The sequence below is a fragment of the Zonotrichia albicollis genome, chromosome 1 (genome assembly GCF_047830755.1).
Source record: "Zonotrichia albicollis isolate bZonAlb1 chromosome 1, bZonAlb1.hap1, whole genome shotgun sequence".
Lineage (NCBI taxonomy): Eukaryota > Metazoa > Chordata > Aves > Passeriformes > Passerellidae > Zonotrichia > Zonotrichia albicollis.
Window position 1 is genome coordinate 128,526,639 of NC_133819.1, and position 20,750 is coordinate 128,547,388.

The following is a 20,750-nucleotide window of genomic DNA, read 5'->3' on the forward strand; positions in this document are numbered from 1 at the left end:
AGAAGAAAACATGACAAATTATTTTTTGTTCCTTTGCCATATATAGAATTTCAGAGAGAAAACAGTTGTGCCAAATGCTAAAGCTGCTCTGTGTCAATGGTTTATGGAAGTTTATAATATAAAACACATTCTTCAGGATTTCAGCTCAATTTTTTCCCTGATGTAATATTAATACTTTCATAAATATTACCGATAAGATTCTGAACAATATTATTTCCAACTTAACTTCTTTCTCCCACAGTATAACAATGATGTCATTTAACCGACTTGAGTCAATGTAAGTCATACTATTAATATAGTAGACTGTTACATGTAAATCTAAAGAATCCTTTGAACTGTTTCTTTAGAGGTTTTCCACCCTGTAGTGGTTCCATGAGAATTCATTTGAAGGGCAATGCAGAGGAAGATCATCAGTCTGAAAAAATGAAAATAAATTCAAATCCCAAATATACCTTCCTCTCTACATCACAGACATATCCTCCTCTCTTTTCCCCTCAACTGTTATAGCCATTAATAAACTTCCACTTACCAAGGGACCATTGCCATTTCCAGGCAGCAATTTTGTGAAGAAAGTAAAATTTTTTGGTTTCCTATTCCACTTGGGAAAGCATATAGTGGAAAGTAAAATGAAGGCTGACTTGCAACATCAAAGGTATGTGCCATTTGGGGGGGGCAGATTGGGAGAAGCTAATGTAGAGAATACAGTATTATAATGATGTTTTATTTTTGTGCATCTATTTTAGCAGAAGTCTTCAATCTTGTTCCTTAAATATTATGCAATGAAATCATAAACCATAGAAAAGTAAACTGACAAAGAACAATAAATATTTAACTCTCTGTTAGGAGATCTGGGCTAGTTGTGGGGTTTCTGTAGTAGGAAAAGAGGAAAACAAATCAAAGAGGACAGGGAAGAAGGAAACCATCAAAACACTAGGTTTTGCTAATATGTGCTAATATATGTTGCCCTAAGGAATTTGATACAATAGAGATTATTTGTTTTGTGAAATGGGAGCCCACAAGAACAAGAGCATCGTTATGCTGGGTGTTACAGGCTGATGCATAACTCCAGCAGTTTACAAAGCAAATATAAATTCTATTCTTAATCTAATTTGCAAGTGAAAACTTCTCAGTGTCAATATTGCTAAAGCACAAAAAATACAAGTTCAAAACTCTTCCCATAATTCTGTGTGATTTAATTTTTATAGTGGCTAATCTGGAAATAGGGAAAGTCTCAGCAACTTCTCCAGCTGTTCATAATTTCCTTGATCAACTTATAAGAAATGGGAGCATTACCCACCATACCGCCACTTAGAGACAAAAGGTGAAAACCTACATGGCCATTGTAAAATGAATTTTTTAGCAATAGTGACAAAATCTATGTTACCATAAAATATTTCCCTTCTAACAAAGTGTCAAGTAAACATATCTTATTATTATGGACAGAAATATTTTCTCATTTTCATTTTCAAGACGATCTTAATTAAAATAAATATTGAAAGAAATCAGACATATATGGAAGAAAAAGTCTCCCAGGGAGTGAAAGATAATCCCTACGGGATAAAGTTACAGATTCAAGGAACATGTTAATGAAACCTTCATATTTTAAGACCATGACAGTATTGGTGCTATAAAACATCCATATGACACCGACAATAATAGCAATACTATCACATCAGCAGCACACTGTTCTGATATTTTGTGTAGTTTTATGCAGAAACCTTGACATTGGACTAACCTCATCAGTGTAGTGTGCTTTCTAGTGGTTTGGCTTTATTTCAACAGGATCAGATCAGTAATGGAGCCACTTTCCTTCCACTCTTCGGCACATAATTTTGATCACAAAATTATGTGATTTTAGGACTGATTTTAAGCCTTATAATATATTGAATTTGTTTATGAATTGAAGAAATAAAAACACAAAGTTCGGGAAAAGTTTAAGATAGTGACCCTGAGAAGACCAGCAGAGTTGGTTTTAACCCCATTCATATTTGAATCACAGTCATATAGATCAGGAACACCAAGTCAAGAGAAGCGACTATATTGATGAAATTGTATAGATGAATCTTTTATTTATGGTCTGGTGCACCAGCAGACAGCATCAGTAAATATGTTAAGAAAATGAACTTCACGTGCAGGTTTTTGAAGAAGCCTGTCCAGAAACAACCCTTTCACCTTTTTTACACATGTAGTATAAGTTTCTGAAGTATTTCTTGGAACATTGGTGGAAAGATTTCTAAGTAAGGTAGATGGCTTTGTCCTGTGTCAGTGTCACATCTGGCTCTAGCCAGATGTGGAGGGTTACTGGATGCTGCTGATTCTGCCCGAATGTGTCAGACATGACATTTAAGCCAGGGTTCTTCAAGGGAAGTAACTTCTCTGGCCGCCTGTCTATGCCATATTTCCAGGAGGCATGCAGACAAGGATTGGAGGTATCAAGACATTGAAGAGCTACAGTTACAGAGGATGGCAGCCTGCTCAGTCATAGGAAGGCCAAAAAATTTAGACACTTAGAAAGTTAAGGTAAAGAAAAAGTAATTTTAGTTCTCTCAAAGGGAATCTATCAGAATCCTCTTTTCCTTCCAGTTTATTCTTTTCTTTGTTTGAATAAAAGCAAGTTTGCAAGTAAGCAATAAATGCCCCTGGAAAAACTCAATTATACAGACAGTTTCACTTATGCCTCCACTTGCTTCTATTGAGTGTATTACGCACAATGAGTTACATCAGTTCATGGCACGCTATTTTTACAGGACTTCTCCTTGAATCTGAGAATATTCTGAGGGAGATTTTTCTGAGGGGTGTGGAGGCTTTTTGAGAATTGGAAATTTCCCCTGGGGAAGTTTTCATGACAGATAAACATCTATAGAAGTGTACAAGTGTTCTGTATTAGAGTTTCTGCGTTGGCTTATGCATGCAGAACCGTGAGTACTACATTTACTTCTCTCACTTGTTCTTTTTCCTTTGGATTTCAATCTCAAAAATATTTTTGTTAGCAGAATTTTGTGAATACCTCCAAGTTTGAATCTTTGAGGTTATTGTTCTTCCCAAAAGAGATACTATCAGTGCCAACACAGTTCATGGATGACTGTATGCTATTAAAGTTGGAATTTATCTTTTTTTTTTTCCTGATGATAGTGACAGCTCATTATTAAGTACTGAAAAATAATATTTTAATTTCACTGTTTTTATCTACCTTTCTGACAAGTTCAATTGGTTTGATTGCTACCTAAATTGATCTTTTTTCTACCTAAATCTTTGCTAAAAAAGAAAGGAGTATTTATTCTATATTCTATGTGCTGCCTTGTTATTATCCTGGCAATTGATATTGCAAGCTTAAAATATTCTCTGAATTATGGAAAAGGATTACATAGAGAAAGTATTTACATGCCATGCAATGCACTATAGTAATGAACATCTCCTTTTTTGCTTCTCTCATTTCCATGAGAGAAATGTATGTCAGGTCTTTTATTTGAACCTGAATGTTACAATTGTTGGTTAAATTATCCATAATGGAGATCCACATTTTGCAAAAAGCTTCATTCAAACCTGCATACTAATGTGACTTATGTTACTTAAATGCAAACAGCCCTGACAGTTTCTGGGTTCGTTCCCAGCCATATTGCTGTGGGAGATTCCTTCTTACAAGCCATGCCCATGTTCTGCACCCTAGCACCAGCTGATGCCAGGTTCCCAAACTCCTGAGTCCATGGTCCCTGATGCTCTGGAGCTGGCACAGCTGACCAAGGGCTGAGCATGCTGATGTAGTGCCCGTCATTCAATTTTCCTTGCTGTGACAATGCTGTTCCATAAAGTTTCTTTTGTTTTTAAGTCCTCTCAATATAACAGCAGAGAAACAAGACAGCTCCCTTACTAGAAACAAAATGGAGCTGGGAAAATAACATTTGGCTAAGTTACAGTGTTGCTACTAAGCTTAGTACTGAATATATCTCTTCAGACCTCCTGTCTTCAGTTCGTTAGTCAAAACTCCTCTGACACAAGCATGGTTTTGGTATGTTTCTATCTCACAGCCCTTGTTTCTGTCAGTTTTGATGTTGTTGCTATGCATAAAATCAAACTAAGTCTTGTTTTACAATCCCAGTGTTGCCTGTGGAATCTGAGCAGTGCAAGGGCTCCATTAACAATGTTATTCTTCTCTATAGTCACTGTCACACTCAATTTACCTTCAGTTTTATTTTTTGCTGTAAAACAGCATTCCAGGTCACAGTAATTCTGTTACCACAATGATCTAAGAGCCACTAAAGGACGTTAATGAATTAACAAAGTACGTGGCTTAGTGCACAGTCCCCAGGCTCCACTGAGGTGGGAGGGCTGAAGGCTGGATCCGTGAGTGCCCATCCCTGGGGATGACCACAGCTCAGTGAGCTGCCTGAGAGTGCTCTGCTGAGGCTGGGCATCAGCTCACAGACAGGCTCTTGGGGGCTTGGAGCTCCAAAGTGAAGGCAGGACAGAACAGGCTGTTTGTTCAAAGGGCTCTGGGAGGAAATTGCAGACTGGACTCTGCTGGTAAGGAGACCTCTGTCAAGAAAAAGAGCTTTAGAAAAAAGCAGCTCCCCAATCTCCAGTAAAATACACTATCCAAATGTCATAAAACTGGTGGACTGAAAACACATGCTCATGGCCCTCTGTTCTGTTTGTCACTGAGGGGTATTCATCCCATCTCCTCAGGTGTCTGTGGGTGTCTCTCAGCTTTTGAGTACTCTGTCACTTTGAATCCCCTGTTGCTTGCACCAGAAAGAGTGAGAATGCCTCAGCATTTGACCAAGGCTCTGCCTGAAATTGGTGATTGCTTAATGATGGCACAAAGATATGAAAAGAAGGCATTGTAAAAACATCAAGTGATAAATTATATCTATAAACTTTTACCATATTGCTGGGCCTAGGAATGAAATCCACATATATTATATGGGGAGTTGGTCTTCCTGTGGGATCACTAATGACTCAGGCACATATTAAAGACAAATGAACACTGAAGCTCCTGTTTTCTATTTTCACATATATCTAAAATGCTATCAATTTAAAAGCACCTCTGAAATAATGAAATAATGCATTAGAGGATAAAGTATAAATAAGTCAAACTCATAGTCAAGGCCATATTGTGCAGTTCACTGTACACGTAGAGGACAAGAAATATATTCCTTCTTCAAAGGTACAAGGTAGGCAGTCATAACAACTCATGTCCAGCCTACTTTTTCTTAAAGACAAAATTGTGGTACAAGGCGTGAAAATACCTGTTTTTTCTAGTAAGTTAAAAGTAAAGTTTTACATGTTACTCCTGATACTTTCCATGTTAGGCCCATGAGTTTTATAAAGGTGAGCAACAAGAGTTGTAAATCTTCTATTTCACTCTACCACAATCTTTTGGCTTTTATTCCAACATTTTGTCCTGCCCTTTAAAATATTGTAAGCATGACAATTTCTTTTTCTAAAATATTGTAAGCATGACAAGTCACTTTCTCCAACATTCTAGTATTTCACAGTATTAGGACAAGAAGAACTGGGATTAAAAGCACGTATGAAGTGCCTGGCACATGGAATGTGGTGGCAGAGTGCTGGCTTCTCCAGATGTGAGGAGATAGAGTTGATAGTTGTCTATTAAAATGAAAAAGAGAAGCCCTACAAAAAAGCTGAAGAAGTTGCAGTGATGAACACAAAAATGTGAATTTCCAAATGAAGACTCCACTCTAACCCTTGCTCTGGATATATTTTGAAGTTCTGGTTAACTCATTCCCTTTGTTCCTCGGGTATCTACCTGGAAAGTCATCCACTCACATAGTTTTTTTAGTCTTTAAGTTCTTCAAGGAGAAAAGTTATTTTGTGTGGCTGTCATTCAAGACAGAGGTGTTTTAGGCAACAGTGATATTCTCTACTCCCTTTCATCCCCTAAGCACAAATAAAATAAAGCCAATCCCAAAACCAAACCACCAGCAAAATCAAAACCCAAAATGTACATTTTTCAGAAACAAGAATCATAGAATTAGTATTCCTGTACATATATACTATGTTATGATACTAGATCTATTCATATAACCTTCACTGTTGCTAAATACAACAGAAGTTAGTGTCTGAAGTTTTGATAAGAACATATATGGGGCCTCAGCAGTTATAAAATTGGGAAAACACACAGAGAGTTGGAAAAAATAAGCACTTCATTTTATGAGAAGAATGCCCCAAAGAACAAAAAAAAGGTCCAAAGGCCATGAACATTAAGGTGAATTTCTCAGTAGATATGTTCGTGCCTTGGGACTGAGTACAGAAGAAACCTAGAGGACTGGGTTTTGATTTGACACTTTGAGATGGCACAGATTGCTGAAGGTAAACCTTAACCTAAATGACAAATTGACCTTAGATAGTAGAATGTGAATGTTTATTTTCCAGAAACTTTTATAGAAAAGACTATTAAATCCTACACCTTCTAGACCAGGAATTCTCTTGAATTTAAACTGTGGAGCTCTCAGAACGTTGTAGGGATTATATTCATGAATGAATAAGAACAAAACATTGGTTGTTTTTCCTGTGAGTGATCATTAGCATAAAATAATAATGTTTCATGGTAAGTAAACCATTCTTTCTGCTGCACAGCCAACCAGTGTAGAAACTTGACAACAAGAACTACTGGGAGATGAGTGCTTCAGAGCTCCATTCAAAACCATGCTATAACTAAGAAAGTTTTTGAGGTTTTTTTAGCTTTTTTTTTCCTGATGTTCTTCAGAATATGAATAAAATTACTCAGTGGAAGAATTCTTAACAGATGGTTGCCATTTCAGGCTCAGATGGCAGAAAGCCCTAGAACCAAGCAATTACAGAATTCTTTGATGCAGAACCAGCTGAACAGATTTTAATAATTTCTTCCAAATTGGAGACACCTGGCCTCCCAGAAAGTCCTGCAAGCTGGATGATAGCAGAGAAATGTAGAAATAGAAATATATTCCTGATGTCACCAGCATGGTTTTGGTGACAAAATCATGAAGACCAATAGGAAATTACATGAAAAATGCCTTTTTCTTTCTACTATTAATGCAATGAAATTTTGCAAATAGCCCTGTAAAATAATTTTAAAAATACTCTGAGGCAAGATTGTTTTGTTTTGATTTTCCATTACTAGAATATTTTATCTTCCTTCGAAGAATGCGGTACAGGATATGGATACTCAACAACACCAGCTTTTATTGCTCACCTTTTTAAAGCTATTGGGCCTAACTCAGAAAGTATTTAAGAAACACATGTAGCATGTTACTTCATTGAACGTACTCTATTTTCTTCGTGTAACTCCTGCCTTTGGGAAATTCAGATGTATTCCCTTAGATGCACCACTTGCCCTAGGGAAGCTACTAGGTCAAACCCACTGCTATGACACTTCTGTGGCAGTTCTCCTGCATGGAGAGAAGAAAAGGGGTATTATTTCTAAGATTTAGCTTCACCTGGGTCACTGCCAGATTCCTCCATTCTGTTCTTACTCATTCAGCTGTCTCTGCTATGGTGAGGTTATGCCTTTCTCATGCTTGGTAAAGCTCTGTCCCAATGCTGTTCATGCCTCCAGTGCAAGGAGCTGCAGCCAGCCAGTTCCATGGCTCTGGCACAGGATATTAGTGCTATGTGTGGTACAAATGCTTTGCAGGGGATCTGGTAAATCAGTTTGCTCTAGTGGCTGACAGCTCAGCTTGTCCAGTAAGCCAATTGTACTTGATAAAGTTGAGAAAATAGAAAGATATTTTACAATGCTGTCCTTGGACTTCATACCTTAGACTTCTCCTATCCCGCGGGTCAGTTTTCCTCAAAACTTCTCCTTCTTGGAAAAATTAATTTCTTGGCATAAAACATTCATGTAATTTTGACTGTGTTTGTAGAATATCATGTATACTTGGGAATTTGAATTGTGAGTGTAGGAACATAGAAGGGACAGTAAAAATGCTAAATATTACAAACAAATCTAGTTAGCTGGTTCATAAATGTAAGTGTAACCACTGAATCCATCTTTGGTAGATTTACTAATTCTCTTGTACTAAGGAAAATTATTTGTCATTAAAGATTATTTGTCTCACAAATAATATACCAGAATAGCCTTTCTGAATAATTTATTTTTTTAAAAAAAGGTAAAAGAGACACAAATAAAATTTTTGAATTTTCTCAGCTGACAGTATTTTTGAACTGTAGTAAAATGGGATGAGTAAAAATAAAGGGAAGAAATGCCATGATTTTGTTTTTGAAGCCACATGTCCTGATCCAAAAGGAGTATTTAAAAGGCTAAAGTTTACATCCCAAAGTTGTATGTACAATACAGCCAACATAACACATTTTTAACTTGGCTACTTTTATATGTTTAGAATCGGATTTCATTTCCATGAAAATCAAAATCAGAAAACTCCCTGTGCATAAGATACACAAACTCAGTACAGACATCACACATCCCTCTGGTTTTCCATGTCCAAATTATATTTGACTGATTTATGTTATGCTATCATATACAATAGCTTTTCACAATGTATATCTGGCAAAGTTATCCATAAAATTGAATACAATAAACATTATTGTGCAATCATTCAGTTTTGGTTTGAGATTTGGGAATTAGTTCCATTTAAGTGGACTGCTTTTCACAATATGATCCATTCAATTGCATGCTTTCTCTCTGCATTGGAACAACCTTAGTAACAGAGTAGATTTGTACTCAGTGCCTTGCAACTTAGTTTGATCTCTTTGTTTCCTACTAAAAGGAATCAGAAGAATCAAACATTAGTGACCATTTTTACAGTCAGAACAAAGCGAGGTCAAACGGAAAGCAAGCACCTAATTTCATTCTCATGTCTCATAGGATATTTTCACATGACACATAAAACATATAAAAATACTTAAACAAGATTACACTGCAATCCCTTTTTAGATTTTTTTTCTCCTTCACTGTAAACAGACAAAACATCAAATTTGTCTGTAGTCCTCCCAAATATTTAAATCTCTCCCTTAGTGTTTGCTACATTATTTTTAAATGCCTTTTACACCCCTGAAATTTCTGTAAAATAAGTCAGAGTGTTCTGTTCCTGTTCCAAGCCTGGACATTTTAAAGCTGCAGGATGGCAAAACCCAAATGATGTCAGCCAGGCTGTGATGATTAAGTGCCATGATGCTGCAAAAGTGGGGAATTAAAAGTGAATGCCTGGACTTCCTGATGCAGAAGATAGTCCGGCTGAAAGAAAAGCATTTGTAAATGCCCATTAGGAGAGAAAAATTATGAAGAAATTGCTGATATGTTCGGTGAATGAGCTGCAGTTAATGGTACATTATTCTTCCCCATATATGTGGAAAGAATGTGCAGCCCTGAACGTTCTTCTTGAAGAATAGCTTCACTTAAAAAAGGGGTGAAGGAAGGAGGGGTTGAAAAAAGATACTTCCTTTTTCAGGAAGTATCTAGGCAGTATCTTTACTTCTGAGGCAGCACCTCAGATTGGAAAGGTAACTGGGAAATGGTGGCCCTAAGCGGGCGTCAGATATGGAGGGTTGCAGGAAGAGTTATTCCTTAATTTAGAAATACAGTTGCAGTTGCCATTACCTGGTTGCTGTGAAAAGAGAAGCTACTGCTTGTGAAATCTGACAGTGCTATGCCTTCAACCTAGAGTAAAGAGATAAGTATAAAACATCTAAGGTTACAAATACTTGATTTTTTTTGTTATAGTACTACGTAAAGCACACTGTGACTGGAAAATACAATGAATTCTGATTCAATTTGAAAAAAACAGACTAATTGCTAAAACAACTCTGTTAAACACATTATACTGTGGACAAATCGATGGTATGTTAACTTCTAGGACAGCATTTATGTAAGATCAGAGTATGAGCTCTTACACTGCAGTTACTGGCTTGTTTAATTTCACTCTTTATAATATTGATTCTTTTTTTCCATCAGTGATGAAATAATTTTCATGAGACTGCATACTTCTCTAAAACAATTTGACATAGTTTCTTGCCTTGTAATTGCTGAAATTTGACTGCAGTAACTCAGTAGATAATTACCTCTTGAAGACAGGGAATATACCTTCCACATTTTGCAGATCACACTCAAGATGGGTGTAGCCATGTTGTGCTTCCTGATTCTGCATGGCTGCGTTGTGATTGATGTGTAGTTGACAATGCAAAGATCACATTGTGACTCCAGCAGTTCATCCACATTCTACAACTCACAGGCTGGGTCCTTGGTAATGGTCTGTAATACCAATATAGCGGGATAAAATCTTTGACTGTGCTTGATACCAATGAAAATAAAACTGTGATACACCGTGTCCTTTAGGAACTTAGTGGGGAATACATATTCACCCATGCAGCAAGCCTGAAATGAAATATTACTGTTCAAGAAATGTATTTTGTTTCTTAGTGTGGTGTTTTCATCATTATAGCCGTGACAGTTCAAAAATTATTTCCTTGGTCTCTATTCATCTTCTGCTTCTCACAAAAGCTCATCCTGAAATGGCTGGTTAGTCTTTTGCTTCCCTAGTCAACTTTTCCAGCTCACAGTGCTGTTAGTGTTGTTGTCATTAATTATCAGAAGGAAAGTCAATCTTCTGTAGCAGAACCATTAAAGTGTCTCAGAAGATCATACAGACTCTTATCCTGGCTCCAAGAATGACTGATTGTAGTCTGATGTGAAGGTCAAATTCCATCCTACTTTTAGACATTCTTCATTCTTTTGGGTATTAACATTTGTATGTGTAGATCTCCTGTCTTCTGTGTGGTTATGATGTGTGACTAAGAAATACTTTCCTACTGTGTGGTAGGTTCTGTGGTTTTGATTCTGTTTGTTTTCTATGTCCTTTGTTGGAACTTGTCCTTTTTTTCATTATTTTTCACAATTCTTACTTGCCAAGCACTGCTTGATCTCTGCTGTCACTGTGGTTTTTCTCAAAGAAAGGAGAGGTTTATGTGCCAAGATCAGATAGCCCATTGACTTCACCTCCACAAACTCTTTCTCCTTTACTAAGGCCAAAACCAGATGTCTGGTGAGAAATTTCAGAACAGAGAAAACACATAGGATATATTCAGTCAATGATTTAGTAATTCAAAAATATTCTTCCAGCCTCAGATATTTGATGACTCAGGAACTTCCTAAGCCTGCAACTCTGTGTCTGAGCAAGATGATCATAATCATCAGAAGAGGCAAAATTCAATTTTTTTTTTTTTTTTTACCTAGTAACATCTCAATAAAACTGCACTACTGAAAGTGAAATGTTTATATTTCACATATGATTAGCAAGGGCTGAAGTAGATTAATTCAGCCATGACTGTAAAGGTGCAGGCCAATGCTGTGTGCCTTCATCCTCTGCTGCAGATTACTGACACCTTAGCATGGGCAGCAGAACAGAAGACATTCAACACAATTCTGATACTCTATTAGCACCTTTCCTGGAAGTTGTCTTTTGTGGTTTGAGGTAACTGTGAGCTGTGATGGCTGAGAAGAGGGCAAACTCAGCTTTGAGACATACCTGTCTCCAGGACAGGCGAGGGTGAGGGTGACACTGCTGCCCAACCTAAGGAAGCCCTAATTTCCAAAGCAGGACACTCAAAACCACTCTTGATGTGAGCATAAAACTGCATAAAACTGAACCTAAGCTGAATGAAAAAATGAACATCTGGACTCTTGTTCCTATGAGAGGAGGGTTCTTGAAGATCTCTAGTCACCCTATGAAATTTTCAGCAGCCCAAACAGAAGTGATAAAGTTCAGTAAAAGCATATCTGTTACTTATTGACATTTAAAACAGTTAGGGAGCATTAATGGGCAGTAAATCTACTGTGTATCAATAGTAAACATGCTTTGGTAAATAACTCATGTTTATAAAACATCTGTGTATCACATTAATTTAAAGGCTACAGGACTTGCTAAAAATAAGCATGGACTTAATAGAAAACATTTTACATCCAAATCCCTAATTAAACTGCTCTAGCTAATTTAGCATAACTTCAAACTCTTCCTGCCCTGCCTTCTTTTACCACTGTATCATATTCCACCATAAAAGGAAAATCTCTGTTGATAGTGTTTTATATTCTCTAGTCCACTGGAGCCAAGCATAACCAAATCATATTTTCATTTTATTTCACATTCTGCTTACTAATATTTGTACTATGTGACTAAGTTTCACTAGAAAAACAGTCAGTGTACCCAGCAACAGAAGTAGAATGGAAAAGAGTACAATAAAAAAAGCTCTTTTCAATAGTGTAATTTATGGACTTCAACAATGTAAATCTGAGAGTGACACACTCTTTCTGGTTTCTCAGAAGAGCACCTATGGATGCCTGCTGCAGCACAAAATTGTAATATTTGTGCAGGTTTCTTCAACTCTGGCCTTAGTTATAAAGATTTCAATAAATATTACTTTTAAATAGATTTATAGCTTTTGTGTTTTGCTTCCATGACCTTCCCAATTCAGTAACTCTTTTGTCTCATCTTTACAAAAATGCCTTGGGTCATTTGTATTTTAATCAGCGTGGAATAACTCTATCTCAGTATACTCAGAGAGAGCTAAAGTGTTTAAGAAAAGTGAAATAAATCCCATGTGTTACCAACCAGGAAGTATCAGGGTACCAACAATGGTTCTGCTTACTTCTTGTTACTTCTTGCTTACCTTGTTACCACAAGGTACTTTGAAACCCCAATTCCTTTTAGGCCTTACCTTGTTACCACAAGGTACTTTGAAACCCCAATTCCTTTTAGGCCTTTATTCCTTGGAGAATTTAAAGAAAAGCGGGACTATTTAGTCTTGCACTATGAGCATTTCAGCTGGACAGGCTAAATATAACATGTGCTTGGCTGTGAGTCAGCTGGATTACAACCTGGACAAGCATTTGTTGGGACAGGCACATGATATTTTGGTTCTTGTTCTGACACCACCACTGAGTTTCTATCTCGCTCTGAAAGGCTCATGTGATCTCTTCATTTTTTCCTTTCCTAATTATTTTCTGTCTTGCACTTTTTCAAACTTTTTTTTTTAAACCTCATCCGTGTTGGGACTGTCACATCCTAGCAGATTGTGAAGGATCTCACATAAACCTGTCCTGGTCCCCATATGAGATGAGCACCATTCCTGAAGTACTCTATGTAAACATCTGGGAACGGTCAAAATTAAATTTCAGGGATCAAAAAAATTTAAATTTTTTTCACATCTGTCACTCTGAACCAGTTTTTTCTTGGGAATTTTCAAAATATATCTGTTATATTACAGCACAGTATCCACCCATCATGAACTGTTAAAATAAAAAGTGTCTTTTTCTTGACAGAGTACTCAACAGAAGAGTCTCTGAAGCTTTTGCTGGGCTAGAGGAAGAACCAAGAAAGGACACACACATAAACATGGAGCTAAATTCTATTCATGGGATAATTCATCATGCTAAGGTTATACTTGCTTGCAGAATTTCCAGGGAAGATTTAAGAAGAGCCAGGATCTCAACTGGAAAACAACTGTGGAATTCTGATACCCAAAAGGACGATTCAAGTGCCAACTGAAGTAAAAATATGTATTCCCAGGCTTTGTCAGATTGTGCTGTTCCATCATACTGAATATGCAGATATGCAGAAGACAGGAAAGATCTTAAGATTTTACTGCATTTAAGGGCATTTTCTGAGGGCTCTACAAAAAATACCCAACAACAACAAAAAAATCTTCTGGTGTTAAAATCAGCATGAGCTACCAGTTTAGCATGACTTTTAAGCTGTATAAAGTAACAGAGTGTCTGTGTCAGTAGATTTAGTGAATCAAATTAGTTACAACTGGAATGAAAAAATTAGCTACCTTTATAGAGAATTTGTGCACCTCAGAAGTAATGATTAGTCTAAATTCAGATTTATTCTCCTCTCTGGGCTCCCTTCAATTCCCCCGAAGGCAAGTGAGATGGCTCTGGTAGCAGAACTATCACTTTCACCATTATAGAGAAAGGAAGGAGAAATCACTTTACTGATCCTACCAGCAATTTCATTAACCGATCAGTTCCCTGAGAGCAAGATACTCGCTAAACTGAGTGGAACAGAAAGGCTTATGCCCAAGAGAAAGCAAAACCTTACAGAGCCATTTCCATTCCTTTACCTAACTTAAAGTCATTGTGTTATCTTAAGAGAGCAATTTCACGTAGCAGGACTCTGAGGTGTCCATTGTCAATCATGATGGACAATGTAGCCTCCCATTTTGAAGATGGTTTCAAAATCTGAGAAGGCAACACATTCAAAACTGTGTGTAGACATTCCTGCTGTGTGTACAAACTCTCAGCTCACTGGGACTCGTGGGGGAGTCCAACAGGGCCCTTGGTGAATATTTGGATGCTCAGGTGTTGGAAGCAAGTTTGGCACATGGGAAATGTAACTGCTTCCCAGCACATCAGCAGCACAGGCACATGGATTTGCATGATTTAAATCTTGGGTTTAAATGTCTCACCTTAGCCCCAGCACTCATGCTCTCTGCTGCAGGAAACACTTTAGCTGCAGAGATTGTGACCGGTTTGACGTCTGCCCAGAATTCCCTGTGCTAATAATGTTTTATTACATTTCAGAGAACTCCCAGCAAGGTTCCTGCTACATAACTCCTCAGGACAGGTGGACACCAGACTGCAATAATGCACTACTATAATTTTATACATGTATTGGATCCTATATGATGGCTATTACATTTTAATAACTAAGATTATTTTACAGATATTTCAAACATAAATTTTGTCATCACAACTGTGTTAGTTATTGCTTAATTGAAATAAAAATGCCTTACTTATTTTTCCATCTTGGAAAAAAATCCTCCCCCAAGCCCCCTAAAATTTGCACATTTATACAGAATTTACTACTCACAGTGGAATTGTAGCTTAAAGGATTCGGCAGCTCACTATGCCTGAACTCTTCTCTGTAAAAGAAAAAACAGTGACTTAAATGCAAGCACATTGATATTATAGACTAGAAACTGCTCTTTTACCTTTCACTTACTACTGTACAAGGAAAAAATTTTTATTACAGAACGTTATGACTTTCAGATACTATATAAATTTGATTTTCCCAATCACACACACTCTTTGCTTTGGTAAAATCTAATATTTTTTTACCAATAGGCCATTTTTAGTATTAATATAATTCATTATCTGTTGCAAGGAACAATTATATGTAAAAAAGTTATCCTAGCCAGTTGCTCTGATTAGGTGTCTACATGGTATACTGATATATTTTTTAGCCATAACCTCTTTTGGTGACCACTGTTCACTAGATGAGAAAGAGAAAAATTATGTATGGTGGTTTCAGCATCTTAGGGGGATATTACTAGGAAGCAAAAGTTATGGCATTTCACATCAAAACACCCTGTGTGAATACCTTTTATACATGTTTGGAAAAGATCATGGTCTAGGTTTGTATCACAGCAGGTCTACCTGTGACATGACTGCTCATTTGTGTGTGGCCCTTGGGACAGAGGATTTGTGTTTATGAAGAAATGCTTGAGTCTGAATGCTGTTCTTTAGCATTCTTTATTTGTATTCCAGATCTGTCCCTTATTCATATAATTTGTGAGTTGTCTTGGTAGTGCTTAGTGGTAGAACTGTATTCTTAGAGGGTAGGATAGAAAATAAAAATATCAAAATCATAAGGGTTAAAACATATGTCCATTCTACTGACAGATATGACTTTAAATATTTACCTCCAGTTACACTACTTGTAAAATTAAGCATTGTTATCAAATTATTGAAGTTTTAAAGCTATTGTCATGTACAATTCTACAACAAGGATGTAGAAATAAATCCTTTCCCAGCTCTTTCCCTTGAAAATGAATTTAGGAAACTCAGGTATATTATTAAATATTCAGTACTCTTCTTGTATTTTTTTTTGTGTTACTTTATTTATTTCCATGTCCTTGGAGTAAGATTTTTAGTTTGATAAGCCAATATTCAAACATATAATTAAGTTTGGACTCTGAGGGTTTTTATTAGAAACAGTAGAAACATTTTATTATATTGCTTTTGGTGTGGGCTTGTATTGCTGTTCCTGAATCACTGCTGTACATACTTGGAGATTCAGACAGATAACCTTAGTTTTCAGGCATGAAACCTACACAAAATTTTAGGTGTGTGTCCAGAATTCACACAAGCAGCAACAAAGACATCTTTTCCATGTACTTAAGGTTGAACAGGATTCTGAAATGTTTGTTGCATGAGGATCATAATGCTACCTCCAGTCATATGTCAAAAATATTTCTGAATTTTACAGATCTTGTCACTTTTATGAGATGAATCTAATTCTTAGAAAGGCTTCCCAAATGGAGATCTGGCTAGTGTTATGGGCTACTACATACAAAAAAGCTTCATTTTTGATAGCTACTGAATGACTGCTGAGTGATCAAGCCTGAGATTTGCCTCCTTTATTTTTTTTAGTCTGAATTGGTTAATGAAATTTTCTACTCATAGATCACAAGGGTGTTCTTCACATGGGTATCTTACAAGAAAAATAGTGGCAAGTCTTAAAATGTTGCTGAAGTGTTCTTTATGTTAGACATATTTCTGAGTATGTGCATTTATTATGGTTTAATAGAGGGTTAATTTTTAATCCTAAGGAGAAATAAAAATGCCATTTGTGCTAGTTATAATATGACAATAGTTCTGAAAATTTGAGAAGCATTGAAGCCACAGTTTACTCCTCCATTAGACACACTGCCTCAAGAGTAAAGCAACAATCATAGTTCTGTGCAGTCCAAGCTTCCCCCTTGTTTGCAGTGTATGCACCAATCTGGATTTGTATGATGGAATATTTTGGCATGGAGATAAAAACTCCCTGGTTTTCCTCCAGAAGACTAGGATATCACAAGCAGCTGTTGACAGAACTTTGACGTATCTTCTCACTGTCAGCCCCAGCTCCACCCTGAAATATAATCTGAGTTGGTGGAATTTAATTGACCATATTTGCACTTACATTTGCACATGAATTTACTAACATAAATAGAATGTTGCTACTTATGTGGACAACTAATTGCTCATTGTTCTCCCAAGAAAATCTCTCCTCAAGAAAATAGTTACATCTTTTTAATGCAATGAATTTCGTTGCACTCATATCCAGATGAATATACTTGAAAAACAGAACACAAGAATGATAATGTAGCTTGTAATAAGCTTTCAAGAAGAGGAAGCATCTAAATTAAACTTAATATTATATTGTGTTTGAAACATTAAATGAATATATGTCGGGAGATTTTTGAAAGTTGAATATCAAATCTTGCTTGATCTGTTATCTGACCATGGCTTTGCTTTTCTTTTTTTATATTATTACTGCTACTAATTTGGGCGCAGTTTGTACCTGTGACACATTATGCAGGAATGAAGGCATGGTACTCTGCCAGGCAGAGCCTTTCATAATTAAAAACTGCTAAATCAGTTTTCTGCAACTGTGGCAAAAGAAGGAAAGTGAGAGACAAAAAAAGTGCTGCCTTTAATTAAAACTTATGGTACAAAAAGATAAAAACAGTATGGAAACATCTCTTCAAGGCAAATACTGAACTACCAGACTGTTGACCCCCAGGTTCAACAATTGAGTAATATTAGGTTCAACAACATGTAGAGTGATATAATGTTATAGGGGCCTGACCCTCTTGAAACCAATAGGAAAAATTTCAAAGAATTTTGGGAGCTTTGGATGTGATCCAAAAAGTAAACTGATACTCCTGGGGGAGACATTTTGCATACCACTTTTGGATTGTCATTTGTGCTGTTATTGAATATGTCATTCACCTTAATATTAATGCATAGAAAGGGTAGGGATTTTTTAGTAACTAAAAAATATATTTCATTCTAGTAATTATTAAAGAAATACTCTCCTTTTCATAAGAATATGGCTGCCTCTTGCCTATAAATATTTAATAACATCTTATCTTGCAACACATGGTAGATGAAATGGCTTTTGTCAAGTACATCCAGAAAGTAACTACAGCTTTTCTTTTTTTCTCAGATTTATTTGCATTTAAAATGACTTTTTAATTGTTTGTTGTTTTAAGCTTAAAGTCTACAAATAGAATAGAGTATAATTTGAGATTCTGGTCTTTCATCTGTAATGACAGAGATCACACTGAGGACTGTTTTGTTACTGAACTTGGATTCTTGTTTCATAAAGACTGTAGTGTTACACTTGGGTCAGTAAGGGAAGAGCTTTGCTGACCAAAGGTCTCAGATTTGTTTGCTTCAAAAGAAGAATGTTTTTGAAAACATTTTTATGTTCTCGTTATGCTCACTATAAATCACCAGACTGCAATTTTTTAAGTTTAAAAGCTGACAAGTTGGGACTTTGGAGCTGTCACCAAACTATTTCTCCACTGGACTCTAACCCATGATGGTTCAGTGCTACTCTCTGCACAGGAGTAGTCAAGTTTCTGTGCTGATGAAAATGCCATTACTTCATGAAAACTGAAGTAGTGCCCTGCTCTGCTTCCCTGGAAGGAAACCAGACTGAATCTCTCCAGAGCTTCTGGAGACATGTCTTGAATCCTTCCTGCAAGATCACTCATGTGTGTCCCACAAGGTGAAATTCCTATCTATACAACAGAGAGGAAGCAGAGAGATCAAGACCCAACAACAAATACCAGTTCCTCTGATGTCTCTGGATTCTAATAAGCATGGGAACTTGATCTGGAGGACTTACAGAAAAATTGAGCAATTGGGGTGTTGGTGTCCATATTTCTTCTGTGTCATACCAGGGTATATTCAGTAACTTTGGTTTCAGAGCTGTGTTATAAAGCATGAGGGATTTATATTCAGCGTGTATGTTTCCTTCATGAAACACTCCCCCTCAAGGACAGCGAAGCTGGAAATCTTGTGACTGACACTCTGTCAGTGGTTTCATTAGCTGGACAGAAAATCTCAGAAAATCTAGATTTTCTAGATTTAGGATTTAGGCTCTCTGACATCAGTTTTGCTTCTAGGTTTAGGTGAGCTTTGAGAATAGATATTACGAAAGGAAATCCTTCACTTTCTGAACTACTAGGAGAGATCAATATCTCTGGTTGGTCTTAGCAGGAATCATTTGGAATAGAAAGAGATAAATAAGAGATAATTGTTTCCATGGAAAAATCCTTTCATTTCACTTACAATTGAGATTAACAACAATTATTATCCATAGCTTTAATTTGCATTCTCTATATATCAAGTCTGTTTCACACATTACAAACCCAAAATAGTTGCAGAATACTAAATCTTTAACTTTCTTGAGTTCTTTTCTAATTTAGCTTTTTTAGTGATAAGAGATAGCTTTTCAAGCTTAAACAAAATGTTTTCATATTAGGCTTGTGTTTTGTATGTCTTGGAATATAGCCATGGATAATAAAATGATTACTGAAATATGAAAAACAAACTTGTGCAGGTTTTTAAACATATTTTAGTATACAAAGACTAAAATGCCAGGGAGACTTTCTAGCAGCCTTACACTACCTAAAGGGGGCCTACAAGAAGGTTGGGTCTGATCTTTGGTTTTAGCTGTAAAAAACAGAACTTTTTAAAAAGTCAAAAAGTCTACATCTCTTAAATGTGTGATTGGCATATTTTCATAGATTTAATATGAAAAAATAATAATAAACTGCATATTCAAGGGCCTGTCTCCTTGCCTGTTAATAGCTAACAGTATCAGCAGAAACACTAAAAATTTCACTGGTGGTTTATCCAAGTTATCCTGAATTTTCTTCTACCTGCCATCTGTACGTATACATACATATATATATACACTTGATATATATATACTTGTCATGTGGACAGTTAAAGATATTCCCAGGTGGTATTACATGAATTTATGTTCTGATGCTTGTATTTTTGTTCAAATATATCAAATATCAGAAAATTATTACAGACAAATAGGTGAGAGATTTGAAAACACGTGTTCCTATGCAACTGCTTAATCAATAACAATTGGCATAACCTTGAAAGAAAAACTTGACTGAAATCAGTCTCAGCTGATGGATAAAAAAAGAAGGCTTTCAGGAAGCTGTGGAAATATTTAACATGGAGGATAGTCCCAGAAATTATTTCAAAATTAAGTGCATGAAATGCCATTCTGAGCAGAGAAATATTTTTTCCTGGCTGGTGCTGCACTGGTGTCAGTCATGAGGCTGATGAAGCCACCGCTGTCCTTATGATTAACCAGCAGTGAACACACACTTGACACGTGTGATTTGTATCTGCTCAGGGGAGGATGGGGTAATGTGAGCCTGATGTTCTCACTCAGACTGTGGCTGGCTATTGGCAAGCACTGATCCTGACAGGCTGACATGCTCCAATACTGTTAATCTGATTCATCTGTGTTTGCCTTTCATATACACTCAAATGTATCTTGAGGAGGAAGGGCATATTTTTTAGGAAAGCAGCATATACTAGCCTGAGGGATGATCTATTTTGGTAGAGATGCCTTTATTTGCCATACCAAAAAAAGAAAATTATTTACTGTATCAGGCCAAAAATACTTTGCATTTCCAGCCTTTCCCAGTAAAATATTATGTTTAATGCTCTCACTGCTTTTGAAGGCATGGTCAATGAAGCTGCTTCTTGACAAGTTCTTGACTCTTAAAGCTGTTATTTTTTGGCCAGGATCTGTAAAATAAGATAATAAATGGGTTGATAACAAAGTCCTGATGTGTAATTCTTGAAATAAATGTATATATTTCAAGTGGTTTGAAGCGAATCAATTAACAGTGATTTTGCAGAGTGATTTGGGCACTTAATTTGACACCAAATTCCATTGGTCTATCATTGAAATTGAGGTACAGGAAAC

General features: G+C 36.4%; 1 long non-coding RNA gene across 1 annotated transcript; it reads right to left on the reverse strand.

Annotated features, from left to right (window-relative positions):
- Positions 1–10,515: 10,515 nt before the first annotated feature.
- On the reverse strand, positions 10,516–20,548 carry LOC141725410 (uncharacterized). The gene is made up of 3 exons (XR_012577264.1): positions 20,492–20,548; positions 14,823–14,874; positions 10,516–10,994 (listed from the first exon to the last, which is right to left on the reverse strand). It is a non-coding gene; the product is annotated as an uncharacterized LOC141725410 (long non-coding RNA).
- Positions 20,549–20,750: the final 202 nt, after the last annotated feature.